Here is a 9,056-nt window from a genome sequence, read left to right on the forward strand (position 1 = left end):
AGTGATGGGGAGAATGAACATTTTGACTGGGAACAATCATAAAAGTGTTTTATTTGGTAGATCTGTAATCTTCAACTTCAAATAAGGAAAAAAAAAAAGCTCTAAATGAGGGTAGCAGAGCCTGTTCTCCCAATGTCTGATTTATCGTTTTCTCCCTGTGAAGAACCTCTAAATTTTGTCTTGGCTCATGACTACGTTAGAAGACTCTGTTTCTGCTGGCAGGGATCTCCTAGGGTGCCAGCAAGAAATGGTGACACATTCATACTGGGTATTTGACCGGATTCATAAAGTGATTATTTATAAAGTTGTGTTTAGGAGTTTTGGAAACCCAGAGGATTATATGCAGAGAACTGGTGCTACTCCCAGGTTACCAAACCTGGAGAGAGTCACCATGTGGAGGGAGATAATTGACAGGAGCCATGACCTTTGGGACAGGCAGTGGCTATTAAGGGGGAGGAGTGATGGTGGGAGTGGTCTGTCCTGGTAGGGAGAGTGTGTTATCATTGACATCGTTTAGAATTGTGGATGGTCATAGTAAATTTTTTTTTTTGTAAAAATTGATTTTAGTATCACTTTTGTATTCTCTACAATGTACCCTTTATTGTTAGTAACCTGAAGTAGATATACTCACTCATACATTAGATGGAGGGATAGAGCCAACCCCTAGCCACTTGGAAGGGAACAAGCTGGGGAAATAGATCCCCTCACCTCACTTCTTCCATCATCCCATTTCCTGAGTGTGTCTCTTATTGGCTACATCAGCAGAAGCCAGAGGGCAAGGGAGCCCATGGTTGTCATTCATTCAGGTGAACTCCCCAAGGCACAGAACAGGGCAGAAAAGGGTGGGGAGTAGATGGGGTAGAGGAACAAACAGAAAATATCCAGCACTGAATTGAAGCATTGAGTGGATTTGCAACTCTGTGAAGTTTCCTTGAGGGGAGGAGGTGTCCCTTGTCTTCTCATCTCCATTTTCCCCACTGTGAATTCAGAAGTGATGGCTGCAACTGGAACAAAAATCTTAGAGCACAAGATAAAGTACATGTTGCAGATCTCAGAACAATCAGAAGGAGCTTAGGAGGGCTTACCAATTATGGAGGCCCCATGCCTGCCTCCATTCACATGAAAAGGAGACACATTTCTATTTTGTTTAGTCCACTGTTTTTTTTGTTTTTTGTTTTTTGGCCAAAATCTAATCCTACCCCCCTTGTGATGAGTTCCTTCTAGCCATTTAAAGATTTCTAAATGCTACATGTGGATAAAATAGTACAAAGTCTCTGCTGGCCCCTTATTTTGGTCTCTGATGTTAATATTTGTGGAACAGAATGGTCTCATCTGTTCCATATGTATTTTCTCAAAAGGAAAGATAAAGGATTTGAAGACACTAACCTTTGGATTAGGAAGCCAGAGTCTTACTTGTGCGGGACTGTGGATTCTAGCATAAAGGAGACTCTTCATGGGCCCAGCATACCCAGTCTTTTTCTTAGGAATTTCAGGATGTATATGCCAGCTGGTCTGAGTAGGGGAAATAGATAAGAGGAATATGCCTGCATAGTGGGCATGCAGCCGGTTTGGGGTAGTATACCATTTAATATTCTTTTGGCTACAAGTAACAATAATCAAATAAAAGCAGTTAATGTAGACAGGTTTATTTTCTTATGTAATGAGAAATTTGGAAAAGTGGGTTTGAGGGTGGCTGATTCAGATGCTCGATGATGTTAAGGCTCTGGGTCAGCTTCTTTCCAATTCCCTTGCCTTCCCCTCTTGGTAAAAAGGTGACCGACTAAACTCCAAACATCTCATCTTCAAATAACATCAAAATCAGGAGGGAAGGAAGGAAGGAAGGTAGGAAGGAAGGAAGGAAGGCAGGAAGGAAGGAAGGAAAAGAACATTTTCTCCTTTATTTCTTTCTCTTAAGAAATAACATCTCTCTTAAAACACTGCTTCCTTTATCCCTTTGCAGATTTCCTCTGAATTGCAATGAGTCTAGATCTTGTCATTTGGTTACTACCCTAAACAGTCACTGGAAGAGAGGAAAAGGATTAAATGGCTGGACTAGGCCAACCATGCTCCATCCATGGGCCTGGAACCATCTTCCCTGAGTATACCAGAACCTAATACCAGCGCCAAACTGGGGATCCATTAGGAGGGGAGAAGGGGAGAATGTCCAGCATAGACAGTCACAGATGGAAGGAGGTAGAAAGACTATTTAGAAAAGAAAGAAGGAAACCCAACAGATGATTGAACTGCAAAAAAAATTAAGAGGAATTTTAGGCTGAAGTTAACTGAACAAAAGTTCAGAGTCTGGGCCACGATTAGGGGACAGAAGATTGGTCTCCATGACTGAAAGGCACTTAGAAGAGAGGAATTATAAGTAGAGAAGGAAGAGGTCAATTATTGATTCTCTGCTTCTATATTTTGGACCTAGCAAACTGAACTGTTTTACATAAATTAGCCTGTTAATATTTGTATTTGTCAATGATCTGGTAGGAAAATAGGAAAATTACGACTTATTTCAATTGGACAACTGAGGACCATTTAATACAGAGCCTGTTTATAAAGATATAAGCAGGGTGTAAGGAACCAACAAGGTATACTGCAGGATCTGAGGGCTACCATGGGTGTGGTGCCATTACCACCCCCAGGATTGAAGAGGCAAGGTGGGGGAAGAATGATTACTGTAACCTGGAGAGAGATGTAAGGAAAGAGCTGCTTGGTAGGAATCGTGGCTTTTGGGAAAGAAATATAGCTAACTCATAGCAGCCTGGCAGAGGGGGTCTCAGGAGACTAAATAGCCCAACCTCTTTCTCTTCTGTCTCTGATAGGATCCCCATCCCCACTCTTTGATTCAACAAAACTAGAAACCGAGGGCTAGGGAACATGTTGATATAGTTTATAGAGGATTTTTTTGAGCAAAGTGAAAGGATTGAGAGTGGATCTTGAGGTGCCAGTGGGAAATGTAGGAGGGATTCTAAAAATTATAGTAGACAAATTAATTTTGAATAATATATCTTTTAGTATAGATAAAAATGATATGAATAGTAACAGTTGATAGTATTAATAGTAGTACATTTTTACAGCAAATTTTGCTAGATGAAGCTTGAGGCTTAGAGAGCTTAAATTACTTATTCCAAGTTATGGCATCTTGGGATTCACATACATATCTGTCTGTGAGGGCTTGCTCCATTTCCATCAGAGGCTGGAGGATGACCATGGCTTTCCTGGCATTATGAATCCACATCAGTTGCCTTTAGCTATTAAGGATGTGGGAAGAACAAGTGATCATGAGGAACTTCTTCCCTGTTGTTAATTCTTACTTTGGGGAATATGCTTAGGACTCTGGAATGTGGGAGGAAGCTCACCCTTCCCTCTGAGTCCTCTTGTATTCGGATAGTGGTTTCTGTCATTGTTTATCTCATATTATGAGACTATCTTTTGATTGTTAGCACCAGTAGCCATTCTGGTGACCTATTCAGAGGGAAACTTTCATCTTTAAGCATAAAGCTTGACTACAGGGACTGGTCTGGTTGAGCATAAAGCACTATCATGTTTACTGCTCCCCAACTCTCCTTCCAAATCTGGAAGTCTTACCACATTTTCCAGAGCAGGGATTTCAGAATAGAGAGAATCACTGGGATGCTAAGAGGGAAGAAATCTGGGCTCCAGAACAGGAGGCTCATGGTTGCTCACGGTGGTAGATTAATGAATCTGGAAACCTGTTTCTGGTTCTGTCCCTCATTGCTCTTTATAGAAGATATATTTATATGCAATGTGCATACTGCTATTTTGAGAGGATCCCTCAGCTTCATCTCAAATATGGTGCCTGAAATCCTATGGTCCATGATACATTCCTTTAAAGCAGTTTGATGTATTATAATTATAACACTAGCTATTCTTTTTTTCCCATAGGTACTCTATTGTATGCATCATCTCATTTAGTACCTACAACAAGTGGTACTGAGGCTTCTAGCGGTTCAGTCACACACAATTGATAGTGGAGTTGGAGTTTTAAATTAGCTTTATTCAAAATCCAACTCTCTGGTACATTTTATTCAGCATGGTTTAAAGCAAGATAGGCATGGATTTGATGCCCAATTCATACATATGCAAGCTGTGGGATTTCTAAGCCTCATTTTCTCTATCTCAAAAAAGGGAGCTGGGTGAAGAGGAAACAACACAAAGAAGACAGGCTGGATGAACTTGAAATTTTTTGGAATGTTTCTAAAATAAGTCCTGGAAAGTGGGAATGATTTAAGAGTCTTTTCTTGGTGGATAGAACCATGATCAGATTCTCTCATGATAGGGCAGCAGGAGGTAGAATATTGACACTGGGGAAGAAGTCCTAGGCTTAAAATAGTAAGAGTGGATTTTGTTAACCACTTGATAACTGAGTGAACTTGTGTAAGACTCTTCACCACTCTGATGCATTCTGAGTCTGTTTATAACATATACGTCTATTCTATAAACCTACACAATACTGAGAGTCTCAATTGATTAAATGATAAAATGTCATGTTTTAAATTATTGTATGCTATATAATACCATTTGTTATGTCATCATTGTTTTTTCAATGAATAAACTGAATCTTTACAGGTAGAACAAATTTGTGACCAAGGTAGCATGTTTCTTTTTTCTTTATATGGTAGTTACATTCCCACTCAGTTATACAGAATTGTTTGACTTTGATACACTACCATTTTTAAAAAAGATTGATTTATTTATTTTAGAGAGAGAGAGTAGGGGAAGGGAGACAGAAGAGAGGGAGAGAGAATCCTCAAGCAGACTCCCACTGAACAGGGAGCCCAATGTAGGACTCAATCCCAGGACCCTGAGATCACGACCTGAGCTGAAATCAAGTCAGCCACTTAACTGACTAAGCCACTCAGGTGTCCCAACATATTACTATTTGCCTTATTTGCCTTTTAAAAATTTTAAGATAGGATCCAGTGAAGAGATAGCTATCATAGAACATTTATATGATAATACAGCTCATAAAATAATTTTTTATAAATTTGTGTGAAACATAAAACAATAAAAGGTATTGATAAATATATGGTAGATTGCTTTGATCTATTACATATGTCACATAGAGGCAAGTGTATCTAATCAACTGATTCAATTCTTCCCTGAGCTTGGATGCCAGCATGGCGATTTCCCCCCTTTTCAGTATAACTGTTTCAGCCTCACTAGTATGGTTGATAGTGAACAAGTGTTGGAGAAGTAGAGGAACCATAGAGAAGATGATACAGGGCCTGTGGCTCCCACCAAGATACAAGCCACGGAAACCCACAGTGAAGGAGGATCTTAGGGTAGTTATTTCTTTGTTCTAATTTGAGTATCATTGAAGCTCCATTTCATAGATAAGGAATAATTGGAGCTCTGTTATGTTGCCTAGAACCAGAAGCACCAAAGCCCATCTGTGTATTTTTCACTAGGCAAGTCAGACTCCTGGACATTCCAGAGAAAGTCAGCTGTGGCTATGCCATATAAATACAGGCAAACAAACAATACCAATGATGAATTTTTAAGAGAGTAATTATAGGTCTTTGAGGTGACTTTACAGACTACAACTTTCTTGCTTGCCCTATCTTTTGGTGTCGCTATAAAATAGAACACGGCCTGAGATTGGCGAATCATTTCTCCTCTTTTTATACTTCAGGAACACAAGAAATGTACTTTGAACAGTCACTATTAGAAACTAAAGAAAGGTAGGATCTGTGCAATATTAAAATTATCTTGCATTTTTGTCCTTAGAATTACTATGCTTGGTTATAAGGATGGGTTAGACCAGAATAAAGACCATTAGGCCATCCAGCAGATTTGGGAGGTATTTGCAAAATATCCTTTAAGATATGTTTTGTCTATAATGAATTTATATCTTGAATGAAGAGTAGGCAATCTATCTGATTTGCTTTATTCTCATACATGGTTTTGATGACCAGACTAAGAAGAAACAGAAGGAAAACCTAATTAGAAGCCTTTGGGGTTTGCTAACCCAGCCTGGAAAGTACCCAAACCTCCCGTAACTCTTTAATTTAAATTGCATGTTCTCTTTTTGTTACAAAATTTGATATAAGGCTTTCCAAAGTAAGGGAGGGGCTTAAATGAAGTTTAAATGATGTTCGTGTAAATTTTAACATTCCACTGCTGCACCTGTCAGATCCCCAAAGACGAGACTTCAGATTTGTTCAAAGTTCAAAGCAGGGGCTAGAGATAAATCCTATCCACTTCACACCTATAAATGTAGGGAGTGGTGGCTGGTTGATGATTGCTTTTTATTAAAAAATTTTTTTTGGAACTGACTGAATGTAAGTTGGTGTTAGCCAAATTGAAGCTGTACTTTCTTTTGAAAGCTGTAACAGAATTCCAAAGCACATGGAGAAATTTCAAAACTGTGGTATCCTTTAAGAAATTGGTAGATTGGTTCAATCTTTTTCTCATTCATTCATTAATTCATGGCACTGTGATGAAGTCGTTAAAAGTACAAACTTTGTAATCATCCATCCAAGTTTCAGACCCCAACTTTGCTAAATATGGGCCTTATTTAGGATGAGCAAAACTCTTTGAGACTGTTTTCTGAGTAGTGAAATGGAGATAATTATAATGATAACTACTTTATAGTTTGTTTAGCAGATACAGTGAGCTCCAAGCCTGAAGTTAGTGCTCAGTAAGCAATAACTTAAAAAGTCCACCCATCTACCCATCCATCCATCTACCCATCTAACCATCCATCCATCCATCTATTCTCCCTCATATCTGTCAACTGTTTCCTGAAAACTTCCCATGAGCTTGACCCTGATCTAGGTACTAGGGATAAGGTACTTCATGTTCAGGTCTTTTAGTCTGATTGTATATAAACAATTATAATACACCATAGTTAGTGGTATGACCAACATTAAATGGAGAGAAAGCTCTTCTAATTTACCTGGGGAGGATAGTAGGACCTCCTTTTTTCTCCTCAGTGAAGAGAGACCTGTAAACTGTGTTCACAGAAGTACATAGGCTTAGGGATAGAGACTTATTTTGGCTTAACACAAGGGAGGTCTTTCTGGTAGAGATGCTGGAAGATAGAATAGGAGACCATGGGAAGCAATGGTTCTTGTCTCTAGAAGAGGAATCTAGCAAAAGCTGGGAGATCAATGCAGAGATGTTCAATAGGGATCTCAAGCACTTGAATAAGAGATTGAGTAGATGACTTAAAATGCTTTACAATTCTGAGAATATATGATTCTTCAGGGATATACAAGGGCTTAGCTTACCTCTCTGAGGTGGCTAAATCAGAATGAGGCCTGGCCAGTCTGGGCAATGTAGCTTCCTTGGTAATCAAGAATGACCAGGATGATGACGTGTTCGTGCTGTGATATAACTAGTTTTAATTTATTTTTATTTTGAAAAATAATATAAGATCCATGGATGCATTTCTATTATGGAAAAATTAAAATTCTATCAAAGCATATAGAATAAAAATAAAGTCTTCTTTATACCTTCCTCCTTGCCCCTCTTTCTGCCTCACTCTCCATTTCACAGGGCTCGCCCACTCATATTCCTTCCACAGAGACAGTGACTCCACCTTTTATACCCTAGGCTTCCATACTTCTTTTCATTAATTTCTGTGCCTACATAAGTTCATGTACACATATTTAGTTTTTCAAAAACCATGAATGGGATCATACTACAAATACTATTCATTAGTTTATGTCATTTAGCACTAATTGTGGAGATATATATAAATATACATTGGGTGATACATATAAATAAATGCTCTTCATTTTAAAAGCCACTTTCTTTTCAAGGCTGCATTGTGTTCCATATTGTAGCTATAACATGATGGTAATATCACTTATAGGCATTTTCATTGTATTCATCTTGTTGCTATTGCAAACAATACTGCAGTGGGCATCCATTAATGTGCCTGAGTGCAAGTATTTTAGTAGGATAGGTTTTACAGATTCCCTCAAGTTGAATTGCTCAACTAACAGGATGCACCTTGTAAACTCTGGTGAATAACACCCAGCACTCTTCTAGAATATTGAACCAGTTTATATTTTCGCCTACAGTGAAAGAAAGTGACCATTTTGTCACAATATTTGTGAAATAATATTACAGAAAACCAGAATATGTCACTCCAAAATATGCCTCTTTGACATAAAAATTAGTTCAAGCTGAAGGCAATTAAGAAGGAGCAGTGCTTGCTTGCTTTGGCAGCGCATAAACTAAAATTGGAACGATATAGAGATCAGCATGGCCCCTGCACAAGGATGACATGCAAATTTGTGAAGCATTAAAAAAAAAAAAAAAAAAAAGGAAGGAGCAAAGCTTCCCATTGTCTGCCTGGAGGCAGGATATAAACTCTCATTTTACTGTAGACAGAGTCTTATCAGTCCAGAAACAGCACCGGCGGAATCTGCAAACAAACCTTACTCCATTAGTTTCCTCCACGTATTTACCTTCTCTTGGTTCACCACCTGCAGCAATCTAAAATTTGGGCCTGTCATTTCTCTCTCAATTATTGTCTTTAGTTGAAGATGCTATAGAAGCTGGAATCCTGGGCTGCCCCTTTGGGTTCCTCTAAGTTTTTCCCATGAGATGTGCACTGCATGCATTTATAAACTGGTTTTCCTTTGTTAATTTGTCTTCTTGTTAAAGAGCCCCAGTTGAAAACTTAAGTTGGGTGGAGATAAATTTTCATCTCCCCTACAATGTATTAACAATCTTTTATTTGTCCATCTATTAGGTAAAAATAGTTTCTAGTTGTTTTAATTTAGATTTGTATGATTACCAATAAGGCTGATCTTCTTTTAATATATTAGCTGGCAGTCCGTATATCTGTGAATTACATCTTTATATAGTTTGCCTAAAAATATGCATGAGAAATACTTAATTGTGGATATTAATCTCTTTTATGTGCATGCATATATGGCAGATACTTTAGTTAAAATGAATTAGTACATTTTAGTTTTTTCCTATGGCTTCTGGATTTTGAACATTGATTTTTTAAAAAGATTTATGTATTTATATTAGAGAGGGAGAGTGAGTGTGTGAGCAGGGGGAGGGGCAGA

The 9,056-nt window shown here is 38.3% G+C and overlaps 1 non-coding gene across 1 annotated transcript; it reads left to right on the forward strand.

The window, feature by feature from the left end:
* The first annotated feature begins 8,182 nt into the window (after positions 1-8,182).
* On the forward strand, positions 8,183-8,290 carry LOC121499249. Its single transcript, XR_005990073.1, has one exon. It is a non-coding gene; the product is annotated as a U6 spliceosomal RNA (small nuclear RNA).
* The last annotated feature ends 766 nt before the right edge of the window (positions 8,291-9,056 follow it).

This window comes from Vulpes lagopus, chromosome 9, assembly GCF_018345385.1.
Source record: "Vulpes lagopus strain Blue_001 chromosome 9, ASM1834538v1, whole genome shotgun sequence".
Classification (NCBI taxonomy): Eukaryota; Metazoa; Chordata; class Mammalia; order Carnivora; family Canidae; genus Vulpes; species Vulpes lagopus.